General features: G+C 42.4%; 1 protein-coding gene across 3 annotated transcripts in view; it reads right to left on the minus strand.

Moving 5' to 3' along the window:
• The window catches only part of LOC109866319 (kelch-like protein 29), a 385,773-nt gene extending 367,627 nt beyond the window's left edge, over window positions 1-18,146 (minus strand). For 2 of the 3 annotated variants that reach the window (XM_031800806.1, XM_031800808.1), the window contains exon 1: window positions 17,854-18,146. The gene's annotated coding sequence lies outside the window, so the exon portion shown is untranslated. The remainder of the gene's footprint in view (window positions 1-17,853) is intronic. The other variant, XM_031800805.1, reaches the window with a different exon arrangement.
• Window positions 18,147-27,292: the final 9,146 nt, after the last annotated feature.

Genomic DNA, 27,292 nt, shown 5'->3' on the forward strand with positions numbered 1-27,292 from the left:
ATAATGACAAAGTGAAAACAGGTTTAGAAATGTTTGCAAATGTATTATAAATAAAAACAGATACCTTATTTACATAAGTATTCAGACCCTTTGCCATGAGACTCAAAATTGAGCTCAGATGCATCCTCTTTCCATTGAACATCCTTGATGTTTCTACAACTTGGAGTCCACCAGTGGTAAATTGAATGGACATGATTTGGAAAGTCACACACACCTGTCTATATAAAAGGTCCCCCAGTTGACAGTGCATGTCAGAGCAAAAACCAAGCCAAGATGTCGAAGGAAATGTCCGTAGAGCTCAGACAGGATTAGGGGAGGCACAAACTGAGCAATTGGGGGAGAAGGGCCTTGGTCAGGGACGAGACCAAGAAGCCGATGGTCACTGACATAGCTCCAGAGTTTTTCTGTGGTGATAAAAGAAACTTCCAGAAGGACAACCATCTCTGCAGCACTCCAGGAATCAGGTCTTTATGGTAGAGTGGCCAAATGGAAACCACTCCTCAGTAAAAGGCACATGACAGCCTGCTTAGAGTTTGCCAAAAGGCTCCTAAAGAACTCTCAGACCATGAGAAACAAGATTCTCTGTGGGTATGTTTTTCAGAGGCAGGGACTGGAAGACTAGTCTGGATCGACACAGATGAACAAAGCAAAGTACAGAGAGATCCTTGAAAACCTGCTCCAGAGCACTCAGGACATCAGACAAGGTTATCCTCCAATAGGACAACGACCTTAAGCACACAGCCAAGACAAGACAGGAGTGGCTTCGGGACAAGTCTCTGAATGTCCTTGAGCGGCCCAGCCAGAGCCCGGACTTGAACCCAATCGAACATCTCTGGAAATACCTGAAAAATAGCTGGGCAGCGACGCACTCCATCCAACTTTGTTTTACCCCTTTTTCATGGTATATTTTTGGTAGTTAATCTCATCGCTGAAACTCCCATACAGACTCGAGAGAGAGGCGAAAGTCGAGATCCGTGCGTCCTCTGAAACACAACACAACCAAGCCGCACTGCTCCTTGACAATGCCCACTTGACCCGGAAGCCAGCCACACCAATGATTCGGAGGAAACACCGAACACCTGGTCGATGGGATAAGGACATCCCCACCGGCCAAACCATCCCTTAATCCGGACGACGCTGGGCCAATTGTGCGCTGCCCTATGGGACTCCCGGTCATGGCCAGCTGCAACAGAGCCTGGACTCAAACCCAGGATCTCTAGTGGCACAGCAATCACTGTGATGCAGTGCCTTAGACCACTGTGCCACCTGGGAGGCCGACCCCATCCAACCTGAGAGCTTGAGGGTCTGCAGAGTAGAATTGGAGAAACTCCCCATATCAAATCAAATGGTATGTCACATGTGCAGAGTACAACGGTACAACCTTACAGCAAAATATTTACTTACAAGCCTTTAACCAACAATGCAGTTAAGAAAAATAAGTGTTAAGAAAGCATTTACCAAATACAGGTGTGCCATGCTTGTAGTGTCATACCCAAGAAGATGCGAGGCTGTAATCGTTAAAGGTGCTTCAACAAAGTACTGAGTCAAGGGTCTGAATACTTATGTAAATGTGAATGTGATCAGTTCTTTTTGTTTTTTGCTTTGTCATTATGGGGTATTGTGTGTAGATTGATGAGAAAAAGGCTGTAATGTAACAAAATGTAGTCTGAATACTTCCAAATTCATGACACACGAGAACTGCTGCTACCAGACTCTTGTAATACTGCTCAGTTTACACACTGCCCCCCATCCCCAATACACATGTAAATATTGTACCTTCTTGTACTATACTTATGCTAAAATGTTTATTATATTCTGAGACATTTACTTAATGAATTCTTATATGTTTCAAATCCACATGGGGTGAAGAGGCTAGGGGTAAAAACCCAGGGCTTGCTTTGCGATTGGTTGATAGTCTAATCAGTGTAGCACTTGGCCCTGACACCCAGGTTGCCAGCCTGCTAGTTTAGAGGCTAATGAAGCCAAAGCATATTGAGGGGAGGGGAAGGGTAACATTGGAACTAGCTTCTGGAGGGGATACCAAATAACCCATGACAACTATCTGAAAAAGCCCAAAGTGACAATGCCTGCTCAATGGAATACACCAAGGCAGAGCTAAAAATATCTACAGGCTGGCTGGAGCCTATATGGATGAAAATAAGCAGTTTCACTTAGCATCCATTGCATTGTTCCCGTCATATCAATCATAGATTACAGAAAATAGGATAAATCAATTCCAGGCCATCAGCTGCCAAGGGTAAATCAATTCCAGGCCATCAGCTGCCAAGGGTAAATCAATTCCAGGCCATCAGCTGCCAAGGGTAAATCAATTCCAGGCCATCAGCTGCCAAGGGTAAATCAATTCCAGGCCATCAGCTGCCAAGGGTAAATCAATTCCAGGCCATCAGCTGCCAAGGGTGAATCAATTCCAGGCCATCAGCTGCCAAGGGTAAATCCATTCCAGCCCATCAGCTGCCAAGGGTAAATCCATTCCAGCCCATCAGCTGCCAAGGGTAAATCCATTCCAGGCCATCAGCTGCCAAGGGTAAATCCATTTGAATCACTTTGACAGCACCCCTTTTGATTTGAACAAAACCTTCCATACATATTTGCCCGAAGTGACCTGAATGTCAAAACATGCTCACAGTTAACTTATTTCGCATACCCCACCATACACTCATAGAAAAAAAATGTGCCATCTTGAACCCAAAATTGTTATTTGGCTGTCCCCATAGGATATCCCTTTGAAGAACCCTTTTTGGTTCCAGGTAGAACCTGTTCCACAGAGCGTTCTACATAAAACTCAAGTGTTCGACCTGAAACCAAAAACGGTACTCCTATGGGGACAGCAGATAGTTTACGCTTAGCAGACCTGAAATTTGCTCAGTGGCACAAAAAATGTGAGGGAACATTGCACATTCCATTAAGTTGACATTTGATGATGGGTGGACCAGCAGGTCATCTTTGTGGTAGTAATTATAAAAATTGGAAATGAATAAAAGGTTCAAATGTTAAATTGCAGTCGTCTGAAGTAGGGCTGTTAGGGTGACCGCCATTACCACCACACCAGCAGTCACTAGCCTTGACCTCAGTCATATTACATTTGACCATTGCAGCTGGTCATCAGTAGCCTACCAAACTTGCTAATGGCAATTCACTAATGGCTTGGTACTCAGCTCTATTGTCCCTCTAATAATCCATTCATCAAATCGACAGTGCTCTCGGGAAGTATTCAGACCGCTTAATTTTTCCACATTGTTACGTTAAAGCCTTCTAAAATTGATTAAAAAGAAATACATCTGCACAGAACACCCCATAATGACAAAGCAAAAAAATATTGCTAATTTATATATATTTTTTAAATCTGAAATATCACATTTACATAAGTATTCAGACCCTTTACTTAGTACTTTGTTGAAGCACCTTTGGCAGCAATTACAGACTTGAGTCTTCCTGGGTGTGATGCTGAAAGTTTGGCAGAACTGTATTTGGAGAGTTTCTCCCATTCTTCTCTGCAGATCCTCTCAAGCTCTGTCAGGGTGGATGGGGAGTGTTGTTGCACAGCTATTTCCAGGTCTCTCCAGAGATGTTCGATCAAGTTCAAGTCCAGGCTCTGGCTGGGCCACTCAAGGACATTCAGAGACTTGTCCTTGAGTGGCTTCAGGACATTGAGACTTGTCCTGAAGCCACTCCTGCATTGTCTTGGCTGTGTGCCCCCACCATGCTTCATCGTAGGGATGGTGCCAGGTTTCCTCCAGACGTAATGCTTGGCATTCAGGCCAAAGAGTTCAATCTTGGTTTCATCAGACCAGAGAAACTTGTTTCTCATGGTCTGAGTCTTTTGGCAAACTCCAAGCTGTCATGTGCATTTTACCTTGGAGTGGATTCCGTCTGGACACTACCATAAAAGGCCTGATTAGTGGAGTGCTGCATACATGGTTGTCCTTCTGGAAGGTTCTCCCATCGCCACAGAGGAACTCTGGAGTTCTGTCAGCGTGACCATCGGCTTCTTGGTCTCCTCCCTGACCAAGACCCTTCTCCCCCGATAGCTCAGTTTGGCCGGGCGGCCAGCTCTAAGAAGAGTATTGGTGGTTCCAAACTTCATCCACTTAAGCATGACGGAGATGACTGTGTTCTTGGGGATCTTCAATGCTGCAGTCATTTTTTGGAACACTTCCCCAAATCTGTGCCTCAACACTATCCTGACTCGTGGCTCTACGGACAATTCCTTCGACCTCATGGCTTGGTTTTTGCTCTGACATGTACTGTCAACTGTGGGACCTTATATAGACAGGTGGGTGCCTTTCCATATCATGTTCAGTCAATTGAATTTCCCAAAGGTGTTCTCCAAGTTGTAGAAACAGCTCAAGGATGATCAATGAAAACAGGATACACCTAAAGCTCAATTTCAAGCCAAGCTTGTAGCGTCATACACAAGAAGAATTAAGGCTGTAATCACTGACAAAGGTGCTTCAACAAAGTACTGCGTAAATGGTCTGAATACTTATGTAACAGTGATCAGTTTGTTTTTCAAAATACATTTGCAATAATGTCTAAACCTGTTTTTGCTTTATTATGGGGTGTGTAGATTGATGAGGGGAAAAAAACGATTTTATAAATTTTAGAATAAGGCTGTAACGTAACAATGTGTAAAAAAGTCAAGGGGTCTCAATACTTGGAGGGTACTGTACATCAGATTTCCTCTGCCACTGCATATAATTGGAAACTGATGGGCTGATTTAGCTGCACAAGAATGTAAACCCTCTTTAAATGTAGCCTAACAAATCCGGAATCCCCCCAAAATCTAAATGGTATGCGCTTAATACAGTGGAGTTAGTGTCAAAACAATATACAGAACATACAAAATTATTGCTTCCACCTTCCTAAAGATCAAGGCATTTAAATTCACGTAAGGGATGCTTTTTTCTTCTTCGTTTTGATAAAATAGCCTACCTCCAATTTGATGTACATACAAATAAAACGCATTGGCTGCATCCTTGCAGCAGAGATAGTGCCCCTGACGCAGTCTGTGGTTGTTGGGCATTCAGTGTTGTGTCACTGAGACCATTCTAGTCTCTGTAGTCAAACCACAGACTTTTAGTGTTATGATACCAGTGCCACAACCCCCCCGGAGCTCCTGTGCGAGAGAGGGCAAATGAAGAGACTGCCTTTCATGGTTCACTGGTTTCTAAAGAGGCTTGCGAAACCACGCAGCTAGCTTGTGGCCTTTCGCCCCCATCTACATTAGCAAGTATATTACCCTTCACAATAGCCTCCATTGCTAGTTAAATATTCTGCATACTCATCCACAGTGAATATCACCAGAGCTGAATGAACAGCGTTGAGGGCTGAAGGAGAGGTCTTGGGATAAAAACATTCAGAGCGAGAGAGAGATAAAGATTGAAGTCCCATTTGGCCTTTTGCTCTAACGCCTCGCCGTACTCTCTTGTTTGCACTGGCAGCCATATAAAGTCAGTTTCCCCAACGTGTTTATCTGACTGTTGGTACAGCAGTAGCATGCTCTTGGTTTTTAAACCCTTGTACGGTCTAAGCCTGGCATTGCTACTGGACTCCAAGGGCAAAGACAAGAGGAGTAATATAAATAAATTAAAAGACAAGAGGGGATCCGGCTTCTGTCCGGGAGAGGGATTATTCCATTCCTGCTATTTCTTCCACTCACTAATAACCAATAAATTGAGAAAATAATCAAAAATAATAATAATTTGAAATACAATCAAGCAATGCAAATGTTCTCCCTGTACCTAGAGAGCTAGTGAGTTAAGACACAGGCAAAACAATTACTACCAACCTTCTGTGTCACTTTCCTCTATGACAATCGACATAGGTATTACACAGTATCCTCTATCCATAATCTGTTTTCTCCATTTTGTCTTTACCAGTAAGGTTTTTGAAACAGCAAAAATTATTTGATTGTTCCAAGTCCACAACAATGCTTAAACCACATCAGGAGACCAAATTTGGGGTCTGGGAAAACCTAAGACATTTAGATTTTTGGTTGTCGTTACCCTTTAATTCAACTGTGCACCAGCCAGAGACCGTTTGGTTAGCAATATTCCTGGAGTGCTCATGTGACTGCAGATTTTACAAAAAAGACTGGATTGATGAAAATAATCTTGATATAAATTCTGCCAGGTAGGCATAGGTTACTATGTATATACTGAACAACAAAAAAATACAAACACTACATGTGAAGTGTTGGTCCCATGTTTCATGTGCTGAAATAAAATATTCTAGAAATGTTCCATATGCACAAAAAGCATATGTCACAAATGTTGTGCAGAAATGTGTTTACATCCCTGTCAGTGAGCATTTATCCTTTGAGAAGATAATCCAGCCACCTGACAGGTGTGGCATATCATGAAGCTGATTAAACAGCATGATCATTACACAGGTGCACCTCTAGCTGGAGACAATAAAAGGCCACTAAGATGTGCAGTTTTGTCACAAAAACACCACAGATGTTTCAAGTGTTGTGGGAGCATGCAATTGGCATGCTGACTGCAGGAATGTCCACCAGAACTTTTGCTAGAGAATTTAATGTTAATTTCTCTACTATAAAAGCCACCTCCGAAGTCATTTTAGAGAATTTGGCAGTCTGTCCAACCGGTTTCACAACTGCAGACGAAGTGTAAGCATGCCAGCCCAGGACCTCCACATCCAGCTTCTTCCCTTGCGGAATCCTCGGACACCAGCCACCAGGACGGCTGATGAAACTGAGGAGTATTTCTGTCTGTAAAGCCCTTTTGTGGATAAAAACTAATTCTGATTGTCTGGGCCTGGCTCCCAAGTGGGTGGGCCTATGCCCTCCCAGGCCCACACATGGCTGCCCAGTCATGTTAAATCCATAGATTAGGGCCTAATGAATTCATTTCAATTGATTGAGTTCCTTATATGAACTGTAATTTAGTCATTGAGAACCTTTCCATCTTCCAGAAGATGGTTGTCATTACATTAGAATCATCGCTATCGGCTACACAAAGTGGTAGATGAACGCGCACACACACGGGGGTATTCCTGTGCCCTTACCTTTTCAGAAAGTAGAAGGAAAATACGAATCACGGATTTGTTCATGTTTTATGATAATCTTTGGCAAATTAATGGATGTTCTAATTCGTTTAATACATTTAGTTGACTTCATACTAAGTTCAATACATTTCTGAATATTGTTGAGTTATGTTTAATGTCTGAATGCCGTGATTCCGTCCACAATGCAGATTTTTTTTTAGGGCCTGTCGTGCTAAATACTCTGACCCTGCCCCCCCAAAAAAAGTGTCCCCTCCCACTGCGTCACAATGGGATTCGATTAGTTCTAGCTTCCGTTGTTACTACGGCTGTTGCTAGAACTTGTACAATTCTGACCAGCCTAAGTAATGAACCAAAGCATCCATTGCTATGCTGGTTGCTTAGCTCTATTATTACCTCGTAGCGGTCACGGAAGACTTGGGCAGTTCTAGTTCACATCATAAGCGCTCAGTCTGCGCAAATATATTACCTCAGAATCGCTCTCCAAGGACGGTGTTTGACTGACTACCCAGTGCTTCAGAAGAACGAAAAGGCTGGAAGAAGAACACTTCTTTACCATATAGTTGTCTTTTTTAAAGAAAATATTGTTATACATGAAGAAATATGTTTTTAGATTAACATTGCTTTCTACTGTACTTACGCTAGCTAGCTAGCCAGACAGTTTTATTTAGCCAATGCTAGAAATTCAGGGTATATAAAATTTTAAAAATAAGCAAATCAGTTAAATTCTTATTTACAGTGACGGCCTACCCCGAACAAACCTGGACGACGCTGGGCCAATTGTGCACTATGGGACTCCCAATCACAACCGGATACGGGTAAGAATGAAGTAATCTTCTCTAACACTTTAATATGTTAGGGGTGGACCTCATCGGACCCTTCACAATATTCAGGAATGGCAACAGCTGGCATCTGACGGCGACCGATCACGTTACCAAGTGGGTGGAGGCAATGATCATTAAGGTCAGTAAAGGAAGAGAAAGTGCTTAACGCCAAATTCCCTTCTATAACCCATTAAAAAGGGTTATTGGAACTAATATTCCTAATATTAAGCACATTACTTCTATTTAAAACATGGCTGGCGTGAAAATGACCCACGAGAAAAGAATCCTTCATTCGCCATTTATGTATTTTTCCCGTTGTCCCTGTTGAGACAGGCGCATAATAATGGTCAATTTAAAATAACTCAATTCTCACAGATTATTTAGTATATGTAAAGACCAGATTAAATCAAGAATAGTGTGATGGGTGGCAATATTAGCCTATCACTTGTGAATGATGCCTAGTTTAAGGCAAACAGCGCATGCTTTTTTGTGCAACTTTCACAAATTATAGTCGCACACCTCATGTAGCCTAGCCTATAGGTTTTGATAAGGTTTGTATCACAACTAAAGTGTCCGAATAACTTCTTAAAATTAAGCACATTTAATCCGCTTTACAACCGGTGTAGAGCCTAACTGGCATACATACGCAGCGCTTGAGTTTCAAGTTTGGGGAAGATCATTTTTCACCATAAAAATGCACCTTCATAATAAAAGCATTACATACAAATCGCATGTGTGGTCACTTTGAGAATGGTGTTTTCCTGCTAATGGAACATTCGTGCTTATAGCCTACTACAGTGTGCCCATTGCTGTGCTTATAATGTGAAGAAATAGCCTAATAGTTTGTCATCAACATTTTAAGCTAAACGTTCTCATGTGTTGTGTCAGGCTCATTGCTTAAAAAGTTTATGCTAGTGGTTTTATACATTTTCGGATCTATCACATCCCACAACTATCCCCGACTATGTTTGGAATATTTATTTCTCGCACAGAATAGGTCAACTTTTGTACTATGCAGGATAGTAGATTGACATATGCTAGTGCTTTTGCTGTTAGTTAGGCCTACTCATCTTGTTGGAATACTGTAAAGCTTGCCGCCATTGGACTCTGGAGCAGTGGAAATGCGTTCTCTGGAGTGAGGAATCACACTTCACCATCTGGCAGTCCGACAGACTAATCTGTGTTTAGCCAATGCCACGAAAACGTTACCTGCGCCAATGCATAGCACCAACTGTAAAGTTTGGTGGAGGAATAATGGTCTGGGGCTGTTTTCATGGTTTAGGCTAGGCCCCTTAGTTCCAGTTAAGGGAAATGTTAATGCCACAGCATATAATGACATTCTAGATGGTTCTGTTTCTAACTTTGTGACAACAGTTTGGGGGAGGGCCCTTTCCTATTTCAGCATGACAATGCCCCCATGCACAAAGTGAGCTCCATACAGAATTGGTTGGTTGAGATCTGTATGAAATAAATTGACTGGCCTGCACAGAGCCCTGACCTAAACGCCAAGTCCCTACAGGAATGTTCCAACATCTAGTGGAAAGCCTTCCCAGGAGAGTGGAGGCTGTTATAGCAGCAACAGGAGGACCAACTCAACACTAACCTCTCGTGGGTAGGGGGCAGTATTTTCACATCCGGATGAAAAGGTGCCCAAAGTAAACTGCCTGTTACTCAGGCCCAGAAGCTAGGATATGCATATGGTAGATTTGGATATAAAACTCTAAAGTTTCTAAAACTGTTAAAATAATGTATGTGATAACATAACTGATATGGCAGGAAAAACCCTGAGGACAAAACATCCCAGTTTGTTTATTTTTAGAAGAAAAAAAATGATGCCTACCACTATTTAATGGCTGTCACTATTATAAGCGCATGAATGAGAGCGCGTTCTTTGGTATTTTTCTCCGGTAAAGACTAACGATTCTCCGCCTTAAATGTGATCGTTTATTTACGTATTAGGGTACCTAAGGTTTGATTATAAACGTTGTTTGACTTGTTTGGAAAAGTTTATTAGTTTGGGATTCATTATGTATGCATTCCGATGGAGGGAAACTGGGTGGATTATTGACTGAAGCGCTCCAGGTAAACTGAGTTATGGATATAAAAGGACATTATCGAACAAAAGGACCATTTGTGATGTAACTGGGACCTTTTGGAGTGACAACAGAAGATGAAAGGTAAGGCATTTTTTACATCGCCATTTCTAACTTTTGTGTCGCACCTGCCTGGTTGAAATATGTTTTTCATGGTCTTGTATGCGGGGTGCTGTCGTCAGGTAATTGCATGGTGTGCTTTCGCCGTAAAGCCTTTTTGAAATCTCACACAGCGGCTGGATTAAGAAGAAGTTAAGCTTTATGTTGATGTATTACACTTCTGATTTTATGAAAGTTAAATATTGATAATTCTGCCCATTAAAAGTTAATACCCATGATTTTGGAATGAGATGTTCGCAGAGCAGGTGTCCACTAATCCATTCTCTCACAGGTAGCGTGTGTCAGACTAACAGGGACAGGTAAGTCCAGGCACTGGACACTTGAGGTTCTCGTCACTAGTGTCCAACAGGGGTGGGTAAGGCCAGCTTCCTCCGTCACACTTCTGGTTAGACAATCTTACAAATGATCCTGTGCAAGTTCATTTACAGGTGTAGCATCCTGGAGTGGAAGGCCTCATGGTGGGTGCCATCACCATGCTGTCAGCAGTACCCACACTGGCACAGGTGTTTCTTCACATGGTTAGCCTTGAGATTGACTACTGGGTCACATTAAGTAACCTCCACTGCAAGGTACAGTGGGGCAAAAAAGTATTTAGTCAGCCACCAATTGTGCAAGTTCTCCCACTTAAAAAGATGAGGCCTGTCATCATCATAGGTACACTTCAACTATGACAGACAAAATGAGAAGAAAAAGAATCCAGAAAATCACATTGTAGGATTTTTAATGAATTTATTTGCAAATTATGGTGGAAAATAAGCATTTGGTCACACCTACAAACAAGCAAGATTTCTGGCTCTCACAGACCTGTAACTTCTTCTTTAAGAGGCTCCTCTGTCCTCCACTCGTTACCTGTATCAATGGCACCTGTTTGAACTTGTTATCAGTATAAAAGACCTGTCCACAACTGCAAACAGTCACGCTACAAACTCCACTATGGCCAAGACCAAAGAGCTGTCAAAGGACACCAGAAACAAAATTGTAGACCTGCACTAGGCTGGGAAGACTGAATCTGCAATAGCTAAGCAGCTTGGTTTGAAGAAATCAACTGTGGGAGCAATTATTAGGAAATGGAAGACATACAAGACCACTGATAATCTCCCTCGATCTGGGCCGCCCCGCAAGATTTCACCCCGTGGGGTCAAAATGATCACAAGAACGGTGAGCAAAAATCCCAGAACCACACGGGGGGACCTAGTGAATGACCTGCAGAGAGCTGGGACCAAAGTAACAAAGCCTACCATCAGTAACACACTACGCCGCCAGGGACTCAAATCCTGCAGTGCCAGACGTGTCCCCCTGCTTAAGCAAGTACATGTCCAGGCCCGTCTGAAGCTTGCTAGAGAGCATTTGGATTATCCAGAAGAAGATTGGGGGAATGTCATATGGTCAGATGAAACCAAAATATAACTTTTTGGTAAAAACTCAACTCGTCGTGTTTGGAGGACAAAGAATGCTGAGTAGCATCCAAAGAACACCATACCTACTGTGAAGCATGGGGGTGGAAACATCATGCTTTGGGGCTGTTTTTTGCAAAGGGACCAGGACGACTGATCCGTGTAAAAGAAAGAATGAATGGGGCCATGTATCGTGAGATTTTGAGTGAAAACCTCCTTCCATCAGGCATTGAAGATGAAACGTGGCTGGGTCTTTCAGCATGACAATGATCCCAAACACACCGCCCGGGCAACGGAGGAGTGGCTTCGTAAGAAGCATTTCAAGGTCCTGGAGAGGCCTAGCCAGTCTCCAGATCTCAACCCCATAGAAAATCTTTGGAGGGAGTTGAAAGTCCGTGTTGCCCAGCAACAGCCCCAAAACATCACTGCTCTAGAGGAGATCTGCATGGAGGAATGGGCCAAAATACCAGCAACAGTGTGTGAAAACCTTGAAGACTTACAGAAAACGTTTGACCTATATACCCTTTGTTGGCAATGACAGTATTGAGAAACTTTTGTTTTTGACCAAATACTTATTTTCCACCATAATTTGCAAATAAATTCATTAAAAATCCTAATGTTATTTTCTGGATTTTTTTTTCTCATTTTGTCTGTCATAGTTGAAGTGTACCTATGATAAATTACAGGCCTCGTCTTTTTAAGTGGGAGAACTTGCACAATTGGTGGCTGACTAAATACTTTTTTGCCCCACTGTAGGTACTGTTAAGGTGTATGACTCTCAGAGGTCATAACGCCACCCCAGAGTTTCTCACAACTCACCTCATCTTTTCCAGGTACTGTCCCTTAACTCCGTCATCAACCCCACTGACATAAAAAATGAGACAGGTATCCTTTATTTTCTGTCTGCCTTTAACATCATTGCATGTCTAATCAAACATTTAACTTAAATAATTCAATAACTGTATATTTATATACCTGATTAAGATATAATTGCTTGTCTTTTGCCTACCCTGTTCCCTTTAACATTACTCCCACCCACTTCTCTATTCCACCATAATTCTGTCAGATTGCCATGTGAGTACAAAGAAAAACAGCTCAAATAAATTGACACCTGTACCAAAACAATAAAGTTTAATAAAGGAATCTTAAATATTGCAAGGTTTCACAAGGTGTTCATTGTTGTAAATGTATCCCTTGAACATATTTGTTTCAAATGATTAATTGTTGTATACTAGGAACTAAAATAGATACAGCTTTAGCTTTTAAAATACACAAAAGAGCATTTAATATCATACAACAGAATCTGTAGGACGTTGGTTCTGAATTCAGGTAAAACAAAATGCATGATATTTTCAAATGCCAGGCCGGTTACTAATCATGTCATTGCTACATTGGATGGACATATTATAGAGCAAGTTAAAGTGTACAAATATTTGGGTGTGTGGTTGATGACAAGCGGAGCTTCACTGTTCATGTGGAGAACTTGAGGAAGGAAACTCAAGCTGAGAATAGGTTTTTATTACTGGCATAAGGCTTGTTTTTCACTGGAGGCCAGGAAGGAGCGGGTACAATGTACATTACTGGCAGTTTTAGATTTTTGTGATGTTTTACGCACACAACCCTGAGAGCACTTGATTCAGTATATCATGAGGCCCTCATGTTCATTACCAATCAAAACCGTCTCACACATCATTAATCTCAACAGCGCCGTTGCCTGGTTGTCATTGACCTTGCGTAGACTTAAAACACTGGTATACACTGATTTGTAAGGCCACACTAGGTAAACTGCTACTTTATCTGCTATTTTTTAATCAAGTCAGTAAATAAATATAAATTATGGTCCCATTCTCATTTGCTTTGAACAGTACCAAAAATTAGAACAGGTCATTGTAGAAATAGTTTTAATTACTCAGCTCTGTAGTCCAGGAATTCTCTCCTGAACATTTTAAAATGTGATGATATAGTCACATTGGTGGAGTTTGACATTCGTGTTTTTTTATTAAAAGTAATACGTAATTGTTGTACTGTATGCGTTTCTATAGTTTTGTTTAATGTTGTGATGGTGTACATAAATTGTGTCTGAAACATTGTTCCCTCCTGCTGCTATTGGACCAGGTCTCTCGTGGAAAAGTAAATGTTCTCAACAAAAACCTAAAAAATAAATAAAAGTTACTTGTTATTTTATTTTAACACACATTAAAAGATGCAGAGCAGTCTGAAAATATTCAGACCCCTTGACTTTTTCCACTTTACAGCCTTATTCTAAAACGGATTCAAAAAAAATAAATCTCAGCAATCTACACACAATACCCCAAAGAAAAAAGAAAAAACGTATTTACATAAATATTCAGAACCTTTGCTATGAGACTCAATGGATTTGATTTATTTAACTAGGCAAGTCAGTTAAGAACAAATTCTTAGTTTCAATGACTGTCTACCCTGGCCAAACCGTAACGACGCTGGGCCAATTGTGCGTCACCCTATAGGACTCACAATCACGGCCGGTTGTGAAACAGCCTGGAATTGAACCAGGGTCTGTACTGATGCCTCTAGCACTGAGGTGCAGTGCCATAGACCGCTGCGCCATTCAGCATCCTGTTTCCATTGATAATCCTTGATGTTTCTACAACTTGATTGGACATGATTTGGAAAGGCACACACACATGCCTGTCTAAATAAGGTCCCACAGTTGACAGTGTATGTCGGACAACAAAAAACAAGCCATGAGGTTGAAGGAATTGTCCGTAGAGCTCCTAGACAGGATTGTGTCGAAGGCACAAATCTGGGGAAGGGTACAAAAAAAAAAGATTCTGCAGGGCCATACTGAGCAATCGGGGAAGAAGGGCCTAGGTCAGGAAGGTGACCAAGAATCCGATGGTCACTGACAGAGCTCTAGAGTTTCTCTGTGTAGATGGGAGAAATTTCCAGAAGGACAACCATCTCTGCAGCACTCCACCAATCAGGCCTTTATGGTAGAGTGGCCAGACAGAAGCCACCTCTCAGTAAAAGGCACATGACAGCCCGCTTGAAGTTTGCCAAAAGGCACCTAATGGACTCTCAGACCATGAGAAACAAGATTCTCTGGTCTGATGAAACCAAGATTGAACTCTTTGGCCAGAATGCCAAGCGACACCACCCCTATGGTGAAGTATGGTGGTAGCAGCATGTTGTGGTGATGTTTTTTTTAGCGGCAGGGACTGGGAGACTGTTCATCTTTGCCTCAATCCTGACTAGAGCAAAGTACAGCGAGATCCTTGATGAAAACCTGCTCAGGACCTCAAATGTGATATTTCAGTTTATTTGTAATACAATTGCAGTTTTTTTTTAAAACTGTTTTTCCTTTGTCATTATGGGGTATTGTTTATAGATTGATGGGGGGGGGGGGTGATTTAATACATTTTAGAATAAGGCTGTAACGTAACAAAATCGGGAAAAGGTCAAGGGGTCTGAATACTTTCCGAAGGAACCGTAAAGAGAACAATACTTGTGCCCCGTCCATTCCATGCCAGCTAGACAAGCCATTGTATGAATTATATACATTTGCATATGAATGGAGTGGAAATTAGCTGACTGTGATCTGTAAGGTATGTAACGTGTCAAGCAGATTACACATTTTCTTTGCTATTTCTTAAACTAACAATGTTTAAGACATCGATTTCATGTTGTTGAAATGTTAGCAAGGTACCCAAAAGTAGTTTGAAGTAATGTTGTCATCTTATTAGCTTAACAAAACTTGTTTAAAAAGCTAAATTGTCGCAGAAATCAGATTTCTTTGCATAGCGGGGATGAAAAGAATGTCATTTAGGTCATCACACATTGATATAGCAACGGACGCTAATAGTTTATTGTAACACTTTTTGGCAGGGACACACCATGTCATGACAGGCCCTACAACTGCAAGTGTATTAGTATAACAAACTGGAAAAAAATACACATGAATTACCTGCCTGCGTTTCATCCGAGGTCCTACAGAAGTTCAACCAGCCCAACTCTGTCAGAGACCAAAATCTAACCAACACAGAGCCAAGACGAGCCTCTGTCTCAGAGATCATATAGTAGATTTTAAACTAGGCATTCCCAACACACTTTAAGACTTCCCTGATGGTGATGTATGTTTATCACTGCAGAGAGGCAGACACACTTACTGGATTAACCGGAAAAGATTCAATTACCAACATATACCCACACACCCTTACTTTTCTGCCACCACAGCCCTACCCCTTCATAAAGGCTAGTTATTGTAAATATCTAGTGCCAATCCTGCCCCTATATTAAACTGAGGTGAGAAGCCCCTGTTAAATGAGCACAGCTCTGAGACAAATGCATTGTCTCACCTCATCGACTCCAGATCCCCCTGCCTCTTCTGAGATGACTGCTATAAAAGCCCTTAATCCCAGGCTTGATTCACATTACATGCTAGCTTTACCAATGTAATGTTGACCATGGGAGTGTCCCACTCTACCGTATCCTACCTTAACACCCCACCCCGTACCTTAATAAACACCTGAGAAGTGGGCTTTTAGTCATTGAGAACAATTGCCTTTTACAATACTGACCTGGTTACGTCCACCTCAGAATGTATAGGAGACTAGCAACACACTATATGTTGCTAATATAGTGCATTTGTGTTTGATGAACAGCCTAGGTCTGTTTCTGAGTAGATTGTGAGTTGAAGAGTAAGAAATAAAATACTGATGTTTGTTTTTCAACGCACATGCAGTTCAGTACTGGTGTGTTACTGCTATAGTACATGGGTTATAATAAAGTTTAGTTGCAGGTGTCAGTATGTTAATGTATACCACATCAACAGCCAACTAGTGTACTTTATCTTTCAGTCAGTTTCATAAACAATGGTTGTCCAAAATGCTGCTTGGCATCTTAAGAGTTATCTTGTAACATGCTTTCAATGGTCCATGCACATTTGGGCTAATGAATTAGGCTACTGCTGGCAGTGTGCTGTGAAGAGATTGTGCAGGGATTACTTCTGTGACGCATCAATATCCATCTCTAATATGTACAGAGAGACTAATATACACCAACTGTATAATGTAAATGAGGATTCACAGCATTGTTTAGCCTACATAGTGGACGAGCCTGGTGATGGGTTTTGTATCTATTCAGTATCTCAGACAGTATTGTAATACATGGCCTTGCTACATAGCAAACATAATGCTGCTAGTGACAGCAACTAAGAGACCAGCCTGACCTCAAAGACTAGACGTAACATAGTAAATGTAAATCTGACATTCAAATTCGTATATGTTAAGTTTGTTATGGTTAAATAAGACAGAAGGTTACTTAAGCCAAAAACAAAAGGAGGTAGTTTAATTGGGGAGGATGCAAATCAAAGGTTATTTGTTCACATCATTCAACTTTATAATTTTTGTTAATTAGCAACTACTTATTTTTAGCTACTTTGTAACTACTTAACTACCATGTTGGCTAACCCTTCCCCTAACCCAAATCTTAACCCCAAACTGAGGTAATGTTAGCCACCTAGCTAACATTTGCCATACCAAATTGCAATTTATCATATGAAATTGATGATGGACACCTGCAAATGAACACATACCATATCATACTAAATGGGAAACAGATTTACTTTTACTATGTCATGTCTACCCCCAGGGTGAACAGGAGAGGATGTGCACAAGAACGTTTGGGGAAAAATAACCCCATCCTTTTTATTGGGGAAATGGAAGAGCCTGTGACCTGACTTCTGCTTTTGGACGTTAAAGGCCGCACTCCATCTTAACTCCTCCTCCACATTTACTGGATTGGTTGAACCGTGTAGAAGAGAACCTCCCTGTACATTTGTTATTATATCATCAGGACCTGAAAGAAAGAAAGAACCGCGCTGCTCAGGCGCATCTTTTACGCCTGCTAATTTAGGTTAGGCAAGAATAAACCATAAAGATAGCAATACTCGTTCTAGCTGTAGCCATTCTCAGAACCAGAATCTAGGGTTCAGAACCGTATCTACCACTTCAACATGGACCTAGCTTGGGCTTTCTATTATTCCGACAATACCTAGGAGTTCAATTGTTTAAAAATCACATCCAGCCCATGCCCCAGCCAACAACAATGTCACACTGACCCCAGTTATAAGCCCTAGCAGGAAGTTCTCTAGCAGAGGGTCATGGCTAGAAGGGATCTCACAACATGAGAGCCGCAGCGCCCATTTGCTTAGATTATTTAGCCTAGCAAGGGGTGGCACAGATTAACCTTCACACACATTCAGGCAAAGCACGGGACATTCTCATAATGAGACAGGTCCTGCGTAAAGCGTAGCCTAAACTCAGCCTGACACGGACCACATAAAAAATGCATAAAGTAGGCCTGTAGTCTTTCGTGCCCTGACACGCAGTTTATCCTTACCTCCCTAGTCGCAGTTGAGCTTCAGCGCCGGCGTTCGTCCTTGTTTCACTGCCTATACGACGCTTATCTTTGAATGATGTTTTAATCCAACAAAGACTGTTGCATTTTACAGCTAAATATATTATGTTGCCTCTTGCTTTAGCCCTTCAGTTGCCTGTCAGGTGTCCGCTGTTTGCGGGCTACTGTCTCTCCGTTGACAATTGTGAGCGGAGTGGTCGGGAGTTTTGGCAGATGCCACAGAACGCGTCTTTATCCGATCCCTACTCAGCGTCGGTTGGTTAGATTCGAGCGAATGCCTGGTGGGACAGACACACCGTGTGGCTACTTTTACTCTCCGATACCGCTCCTCCCCTTTTGCTTTGGCTTTCTACAGAGCCCTACAGCGCCTCTCACTTGTCTTCGTATAGAACTACATAAACTTACATCTTGGAAAAACTGCATCTTGGTAGCTTTATTTGCTGCGGTGTTCACTAAAAAGCAGAAACATTCGTTGTGGAGAGCTGTGGAGTCGACCAAAAGCCCACCTGAGGTCAGGTGTCCAAACGGCGGGAAAAAATGCATCTTTCCTAATCATGTGTACACGGTAGATTATTTTGTGTCAATTAAATGGACCTTCTCCCAACATTTGAACATAATCCTACTAAGAATAATACATTTCAATAATTCATTTCTAAAATAATAAAAATATATTTGTGATATTTTGGGCATGAAAAATACAAGAGGCCTAGGTTATAACATTCCTCTCAAATTTGATTTGGGAAAATTAAGAAATCCCCTCTAGCCGCAATCAATAATGGAAGGAAATAACAGTGTCACAATAACGAAAACAAAGCCCTGCAATACATTTCAGAATAATTTTTTAGATTTCTAGTTTTCCAGCTCTAGACCAGCAATATATGTATATTTATGCGCCAGAAATATATGGATATGTATGCGCAGTGGCTTGTGTCGGGTTCGCCGCAGGGCCCCAGTTGCGCTACACTGCATTCCGTTGGGCTTCAACTGACCTGAACGTGTTTCTACAGCTGACCCACAACAGCGTCCAGAGGCCTCAGCAGGTAGCTACTACAGCATGCAATAAAGTTGTTTTGTGTCGACTCAGGCACAAAAAGAGTGCTACATTTCTGAAGCTTCTGCAAGAGTTGCAAACACAGTATATTTCTGAAAAAATTACAATAATTTGTTATAGATGTTATCACATTTTTAAATGATTTGTAGTATATTTTTTATGTCACCTTTTATTTATTTTGAAAATACCATGGTGTAAATTGTATATTTGGAAGTGCAATCTCTTTGAAAAATAATAGTAATGAAACATCAATATTACAATTTGTGAGTGCTCTGTGCACACTAGAATAAAGCACGAGGAACATTTTTCTTTATAGTAAAAATGTTGGCCTGTGGCAATTATTTTCAAGTCATAATCTAATTTTACGATTTAGTACTAAAGTACATTTAATTGACAGTAGAATAAAACGGATATACTGAAATAAAGTAGGCCTATCAATTGTTAATAGCCAAAAAGAGGACACACTCAGAAATACTGTAACCAGATAAAACTGCTGACCCTGTGCACCCTATGAAGTGAACAGAATCTCAAGGCGATAAACAGAAGTAATTGGGCCCAGGGGGAGGGAAGGGAGGTAACCCACCACCTCATCTATAAGTGTAGCCATCTTTGTTTAAACCTCTTGCTGCTGATCTATTACCGCCTCAATATATCCGCAGGGGTACTATATTTCAAATGGCTATGACAAAGGAGCATGTGTCCTAAACAACCTACCTTGATAAATAAGGGGGGGGGATACACAAACGAAGACAACCCCCCCCCCCCAAAAAAAAAGAGTATATAAAAAAAAGAATGAACAATATAAAAAGGAACCTTGGTTTGGATGGACTACTGAGTAAATATAACGTGTTAATCTTCTCAGCAAACCACCTGATTAATCAAAGACAATACGACCCCCCCCCCCCATCCACACACACAAAACAGAAAAACACTTTTTTCCTCAACAGCTTCAGTACGAATCCTAACTTCAATGCATGACTGAGTGAACATTTGACTAAAGCAGAAGTAATTTCACACCTTTATGTGTGGCTAACAGTGAGGCGCAATAAAGCAACAGCTTCTGCATTTGTGTGCAAACTGCTGCTGATAGAACATGATGTCTGTCCTTGATAGTGGAGCTCACCAAGAGGAGCAATTGAATGGCTCCAGCATAGAAATAGAATCCATACCGCTGGGCTGATGGAACAAAGGTCAGGATAAAGAAAATATGTGGCATTGTAGTGGTCTTGAATAAAGGTCTCTGCTATATAAAAGAAAGCATTCCAATACTGTGATAGGTCTACCATCGAATCGCCATTGTGATCATTTGGAGCCGCAAACAACTATATGAAAGGTACTTGTAAGTTTAAGACCTTGGTTAGTGTCTCTTATGCCATTATATTCAATAGGTGAAAACAATTGAACTGGAGATATTTTGTAAAGATGACATAGAATTTTGTAGAGGATTGTAATATTTTCAGCCCTATTTCTGCGTTAGTAAAATTAGAGGTATATGAGCAACTAACTTCACAGTTTTACCAAATCTTGTATCCCACCAACAGAACACAAAAGGACAATTATTGACATATTATTAACAGTCAACACACTGTTCTGTCGTCAGTTACGTTAAGCTGAAGAATTAGAGTAAAGAATTGTGACAAAAAATGAACACTTTTAGAAGGAAATTATCCAGAGACCCAGAGAGAGAGAGACCCAGAGAGAGAGACTCAGAGAGAGAGAGACTCAGAGAGAGAGAGACTCAGAGAGAGAGAGACTCAGAGAGAGAGAGACTCAGAGAGAGAGAGAGAGACTCAGAGAGAGAGACTCAGAGAGAGAGAGACTCAGAGAGAGAGAGAGACTCAGAGAGAGAGAGAGAGAGACTCAGAGAGAGAGAGACTCAGAGAGAGAGAGACTCAGAGAGAGACTCAGAGAGAGAGAGACTCAGAGAGAGAGAGAGAGAGAGACAGAGAGAGAGAGAGAGACTCAGAGAGAGAGAGAGAGACTCAGAGAGAGAGAGAGAGACTCAGAGAGAGAGAGAGAGAGAGAGAGAGAGAGAGACTCAGAGAGAGAGAGACTCAGAGAGAGAGAGACTCAGAGAGAGAGAGAGAGAGACTCAGAGAGAGAGAGAGACTCAGAGAGAGAGAGAGACTCAGAGAGAGAGAGAGACTCAGAGAGAGAGAGAGACTCAGAAAGAAAGAGAGAGAGGCTCAGAAAGAAGAGAGAGAGAGAGACTCAGAAAGAAAGAGAGAGAGAGAGAGAGACTCAGAAAGAAAGAGAGAGAGAGAGAGAGAGAGATTCAGAGAGAGAGAGACTCAGAAAGAGAGAGAGAGAGAGACTCAGAAAGAAAGAGCGAGAGACTCAAAGAGAGAGAGAGCTTCAGAAAGAGAGAGAGAGAGACTCAGAAAGAGAGAGAGAGACAGATTAATATTTGCTATCACATTTATTTAAAAAAATACAATGTATATTGTATACATTGTTGTTTTGGCAATATTGACACAATGTTTTTCATGCCAATAAAGCAGCTCGAATTTGAATTTGAGAGAGAGCGACTCAGAAAGAGAGAGAGAGACTCAGAGAGAGAGAGAGAGAGAGACTCAGAAAGAGAGAGAGAGAGAGAGACTCAGAGAGAGAGAGAGAGAGAGAGAGAGAGAGACTCAGAGGAGAGAGACTCAGAGAGAGAGAGAGAGAGAGAGAGACTTCAGAGAGAGAGAGAGAGACTCAGAGAGAGAGACTCAGAGAAGGAGAGAGAGACTCAGAGAGAGAGAGAGAGAGACTCAGAGAGAGAGAGACTCAGAGAGAGAGAGACTCAGAGAGAGAGAGAGAGAGAGACTCAGAGAGAGAGAGAGAGACTCAGAGAGAGAGAGAGAGAGAGAGAGACTCAGAGAGAGAGAGACTCAGAGAGAGAGAGACTCAGAGAGAGAGAGAGAGAGACTCAGAGAGAGAGAGACTCAGAGAGAGAGAGAGACTCAGAGAGAGAGAGAGACTCAGAGAGAGACTCAGAAAGGAAAGAGAGAGAGGCTCAGAAAGAAGAGAGAGAGAGAGAGAGACTCAGAAAGAAAGAGAGAGAGAGAGAGAGAGAGAGATTCAGAGAGAGAGAGACTTCAGAAGAGAGAGAGAGAGAGAGAGAGACTCAGAAAGAGAGAGAGAGAGACTCAGAAAGAAAGAGCGAGAGACTCAAAGAGAGAGAGAGCTTCAGAAAGAGAGAGAGAGAGACTCAGAAAGAGAGAGAGAGACAGATTAATATTTGCTATCACATTTATTTAAAAAAAATACAATGTATATTGTATACATTGTTGTTTTGGCAATATTGACACAATGTTTTTCATGCCAATAAAGCAGCTCGAATTTGAATTTGAGAGAGAGCGACTCAGAAAGAGAGAGAGAGACTCAGAGAGAGAGAGAGAGACTCAGAAAGAGAGAGAGAGAGAGAGACTCAGAGAGAGAGAGAGAGAGAGAGAGACTCAGAGAGAGAGAGAACTCAGAGAGAGAGATAGAGAGACTCAGAGAGAGAGAGAGACTCAGAGAGAGAGACTCAGAGAGAGAGAGAGAGAGACTCAGAGAGAGAGAGAGAGACTCAGAGAGAGAGAGAGAGACTCAGAGAGAGAGAGAGAGAGACTCAGAGAGAGAGAGAGAGAGACTCAGAGAGAGAGAGAGAGAGAGACTCAGAGACTCAGAGAGAGAGAGAGACTGAGAGAGAGAGAGAGAGAGAGACTCAGAAAGAAAGAGAGAGAGAGAAACTCAGAAAGAAGAGAGAGAGACTCAGAAAGAGAGAGAGAGAGAGAGAGAGAGACTCAGAAAGAGAGAGAGAGAGAGAGCGGCTCAGAGAGAGAGAGACAGAGAGAGCGGCTCAGAGAGAGAGAGAGCGACTCAGAAAAAGAGAGAGAGAGAGACTCAGAAAGAGAGACAGAGAATATGAATTGGCTGATTATCTCTACTCTGTCAGAGATACGATGCAGAGACAGATCCTTACCAAGTACAGGCTGAGTGATCACCGATTGGCAATAGAAACCGGCAGACATAAAAAGACATGGCTACCCAAAGAGGAGCGTGTATGTGGTCACTGCATGACAGGGGAGGTAGAGACAGAGATGCACTTTCTCCTTTACTGTGATAAATATTCCTCACAAAGAGATTCATTATTCACAGAAATGACTACATATATTCCAAATTTTTACAAATTGAACCCAGAGGAAAAACTAAGAATACTCATGGGCGAAGGAGCAATGGCTCCTCTTGCAGCCAAATGTATTTTCCTGCCATAGCCTGAGGGACACTGAATAATAACATCTGCATAGTAAACAGTAACTTACTTATTATTACTATTATTGTTATGACTATAATTATTAATGTTTATCATTCCAAATATGGGTGGTAATGGTAGTGATAACAGTTTAGTGATGGTAGTAGTAGTCGTAGTAATGATGATTGTAGTTGTAGTACTGATATAAAGAAGAAGATGACCGTTGTTTAGTTATAAGTTAGTTATAGTTTCATTTTCCATAATTAGATTTTATATTTATTACATTTCTACTATTGACTGTTACATTTTATTGTTATTATTTTTGTATTGAATTTTGTATTATTATTTACTACCATTTTATATTATTATTTGCTATCATTTATCATTTTGTTACAATGTATATTGTATCATTGTTGCTTTGGCAATATTGACACAATGTTTTTCATGCCAATAAAGCAGCTTGAATTTGAATTTGAATTTGAGAGACTCAGAGAGAGAGAGAGAGACTCAGAAAAAGAGAGCTAGTGAGAGATAGAGAGAGAGACTCGGGAAGAGAGAGAGAGAGAGAGAGAGAGACTCAGAAAGAGAGAGAGAGAGAGAGAGACTCAGAAAGAGCGAGAGACTCCGAAAGAGAGAGAGCGAGAGACTCAGAAAGAGAGAGAGCGAGAGACTCAGAAAGAGAGAGAGAGACTCAGAAAGAGAGAGAGAGAGAGACTCAGAAAGAGAGAGCATAAGAAAGAGAGAGAGAGAGCGAGACAGAAAGAGAGCGAGAGTCAGAAAGAGAGAGAGAGCGAGAGAGAGAGACTCAGAAAGAGAGAGAGAGCGAGAGAGAGAGACTCAGAAAGAGAGAGCGAGAGAGAGAGACTCAGAAAGAGAGAGCGAGAGAGAGACTCAGAAAGAGAGAGAGAGCGAGAGAGAGACTCAGAGAGAGAGAGCGAGAGAGAGACTCAGAGAGACAGAGAGAGAGACTCAGAAAGAGAGAGAGAGACTCAGAAAGAGAGAGAGAGAGAGACTCAGAAAGAGAGAGAGACACTCAGAAAGAGAGAGAGAGACTCAGGAAGAGAGATAGAGAAAGACTCAGAAAGAGAGAGAGAGAGACTCAGAAAGAGAGAGAGAGAGAGACTCAGAAAGAGAGAGAGAGAGAGACTTAGAAAGAGAGAGAGAGAGAGACTTAGAAAGAGAGAGAGAGAGACTCAGAAAGAGGAGAGAGACTCAGAAAGAGAGAGAGAGACTCAGAAAGAGAGAGAGAGAGAGACTCAGAAAGAGAGAGAGCCTCAGAAAGAGAGAGAGCCTCAGAGAGAGACTCAGAAAGAGAGAGATACTCAGAGAGAGATCGAGCAACTCAGAGAGAGCGATAGCGAGCGAGCGACTCAGAGAGAGACAGCAAGTGACTCAGAGAGAGACAGCGAGCGACTCAGAGAGTGAGCGAGTGACTCAGAGAGAGAGCGCGAGCGACTCAGAAAGAAAGAGACCAGAAAGAGAGAGAGAGAGCGACTCAGAGAGAGAGAGCAACTCAGAGAGAGAGAGAGCGACTCAGAAAAAGAGAGCTAGTGAGAGACAGAGAGAGACTCAGAAAGATAGAGAGAGAGAGAGACTCAGAAAGAGAGAGAGAGAGACTCAGAAAGAGAGAGAGAGACTCAGAGAGAGACCGACTCAGAGAGCAAGAGAGAGAGAGACAGAGAGAGAGAGAGACTCAGAAAGATAGAGAGAAAGAGAGAGAGACCCAGCGAGAGAGCGACCCAGAAAGAGAGAGAGAGCGCAACTCAGAGAGCGACTTAGAGAGAGAGCGACTCAGAGACTCAGAAAGAGAGAGACTCAGAAAGAGAGAGAGACTCAGAAAGAGAGAGAAAGAGACTCAGAGAGAGAGAGACAGAGAGAGACTCAGAAAGATAGAGAGAAAGTGATAGAGTCTCAGAAAGATAGAGAGAGAGAGACTCAGACAGAGAAACTCAGAGAGAGTGAGACAGACTTAGAGAGACAGAGAGAGAGCGAGCGACAGAGAGAGAGCGAGTGACAGAGAGAGCGAGTGAGAGGCTCAGAGAGAGCGAGTGAGAGGCTCAGAGAGAGCGAGCAAGAGGCTCAGAGAGAGAGAGCGACTCAGCGAGAGAGAGAGCGACTCAGAGAGAGAGCGACTCAGAGAGAAAGAGAGAGAGAGACCCAGCGAAAGAGCGACAGAGAGAGAGAGAGAGCGACCCAGAGAGAGAGAGCGACCCAGAGAGAGAGAGCGAGCGACTCAGAGAGCGAGAGTGAGACCCAGAAAGAGAGAGAGAGCGACCCAGAGGTAGAGAGAGCGACTCAGAGAGAGAGAGCGACTCAGAGGGAAAGAGCGAGCGACTCAGAGAGAACGAGTCAGAGACTCAGAAAGAGAGAGAGAGAGTCAGAAAGAGAGAGACTCAGAAAGAGAGAGAGAGACTCAGAAAGAGAGAGAGAGACTCAGAGAGAGAGAGAGAGACTCAGAAAGAGAGAGAGAGAGAGAGACTCAGAAAGAGAGAGAGAGCGAGCGAGCGCCTCAGAGAGAGACAGCGAGCGCCTCAGAGAGAGAGAGCGAGCGAGTGACTCAGAGAGAGAGCGCAAGCGACTCAGAAACAAAGAGACCAGAAAGAGAGAGAGAGAGCGACTCAGAGAGAGAGAGAGCGACTCAGAAAAAGAGGGCTAGTGAGAGAGAGAGACTCAGAAAGAGAGAGACTCAGAAAGAGAGAGAGAGAGACTCAGAAAGAGAGAGAGACCGACTCAGAGAGCAAGAGCGAGCGAGCAACTCAGAGAGTGAGAGAGAGCAAGCAACTCAGAGAGAGACAGAGAGAGAGAGAGAGAGACTCAGAAAGATAGAGAGAAAGAAAGAGAGACTCAGCGAGAGAGCGACCCAGAAAGAGAGAGAGAGCGCAACTCAGAGAGCGACTTAGAGAGAGAGCGACTCAGAGACTCAAAAAGAGAGAGACTCAGAAAGAGAGAGAGACTCAGAAAGAGAGAGAAAGAGACTCAGAGAGAGAGACAGAGAGAGAGAGAGCGACAGAGAGAGAGAGAGCGACAGAGAGAGCGAGCAAGAAGCTCAGAGAGAGCGAGCGAGAGGCTCAGAGAGAGCGAGCAAGAGGCTCAGAGAGAGAGAGCGACTCAGAGAGAGAGCGACTCAGAGAGAGAGCGACTCAGAGAGAGAGCGACTCAGAGAGAAAGAGAGAGAGAGACCCAGCGAAAGAGCGACACAGAGAGAGAGAGAGCGACCCAGAGGTAGAGAGAGCGACTCAGAGAGAGAGAGAGAGCGACTCAGAGAGAAAGAGCGAGTGACTCAGAGAGAGAGAGAGAGAGACCCAGTGAGAGAGCGACCAAGAAAGAGAGAGAGAGAGAGAACGGGACTCAGAGAGAGGAGCGACATAGAGAGAGAGGAGCGACTTAGAGAGAGAGGAGCGACTTAGAGAGAGAGAACGACTCAGAGACTCAGAAAGAGAGAGAGAGAGTCAGAAAGAAAGAGAGAGACTCAGAAAGAGAGAGAAAGAGAGAGAGAGACTGAGTTCAATAATGCTGATAACCACCATGTCTATGGCAATGGAAGCTAGGAAGGGAAAAACTAAAGTGCCAAGTATTCGGATATCCAAAAGCCCTTTTTAAAAGGGGAAGACTTGAACTTGGCAAACATTCATTTACAATGACATTTACTTACCCCTTGAGATGATGGAAATATTTCCTGCCTGTGTCCTTGTTGGAAACAGTTTCTCATGCAAAAATATTCCTAATTTCAAACCCCAGGGCCCTTTGAATTTTTTGTGACCCAATAGTGCCATTACACACAGGTGGCTAGTGCTGCACAGGCCTGTTTTAATAGACTTAATTTCTCATACAGCTGTGACATTGAAATATTTTTTCAGATGAGTAAAAATGTCAAATGAATATTCTGTTAATATATTCATAGGAGACATTCCATTCATTGAATATTCATCCCACCAATCTTCCTTCTAGAATCTGAGGACACACAAGCGAGCACACACCTTCACCCCAAACCAATTATCGGGGGGTGAATTTCCCAATGAGGTGAACACTAACTCATACCCTTAATGAAGCCACAGGTGTCTCAACCTCTCGGCCAATGAACAGCTCTAATTTAGTAATTTCTGCAGTGTGAGTTGTCAACTGGCTTTAGTTTACTTACTTCAGCCAGGAAC

The sequence above is a fragment of the Oncorhynchus kisutch genome, linkage group LG21 (genome assembly GCF_002021735.2).
Source record: "Oncorhynchus kisutch isolate 150728-3 linkage group LG21, Okis_V2, whole genome shotgun sequence".
Classification (NCBI taxonomy): domain Eukaryota; kingdom Metazoa; phylum Chordata; class Actinopteri; order Salmoniformes; family Salmonidae; genus Oncorhynchus; species Oncorhynchus kisutch.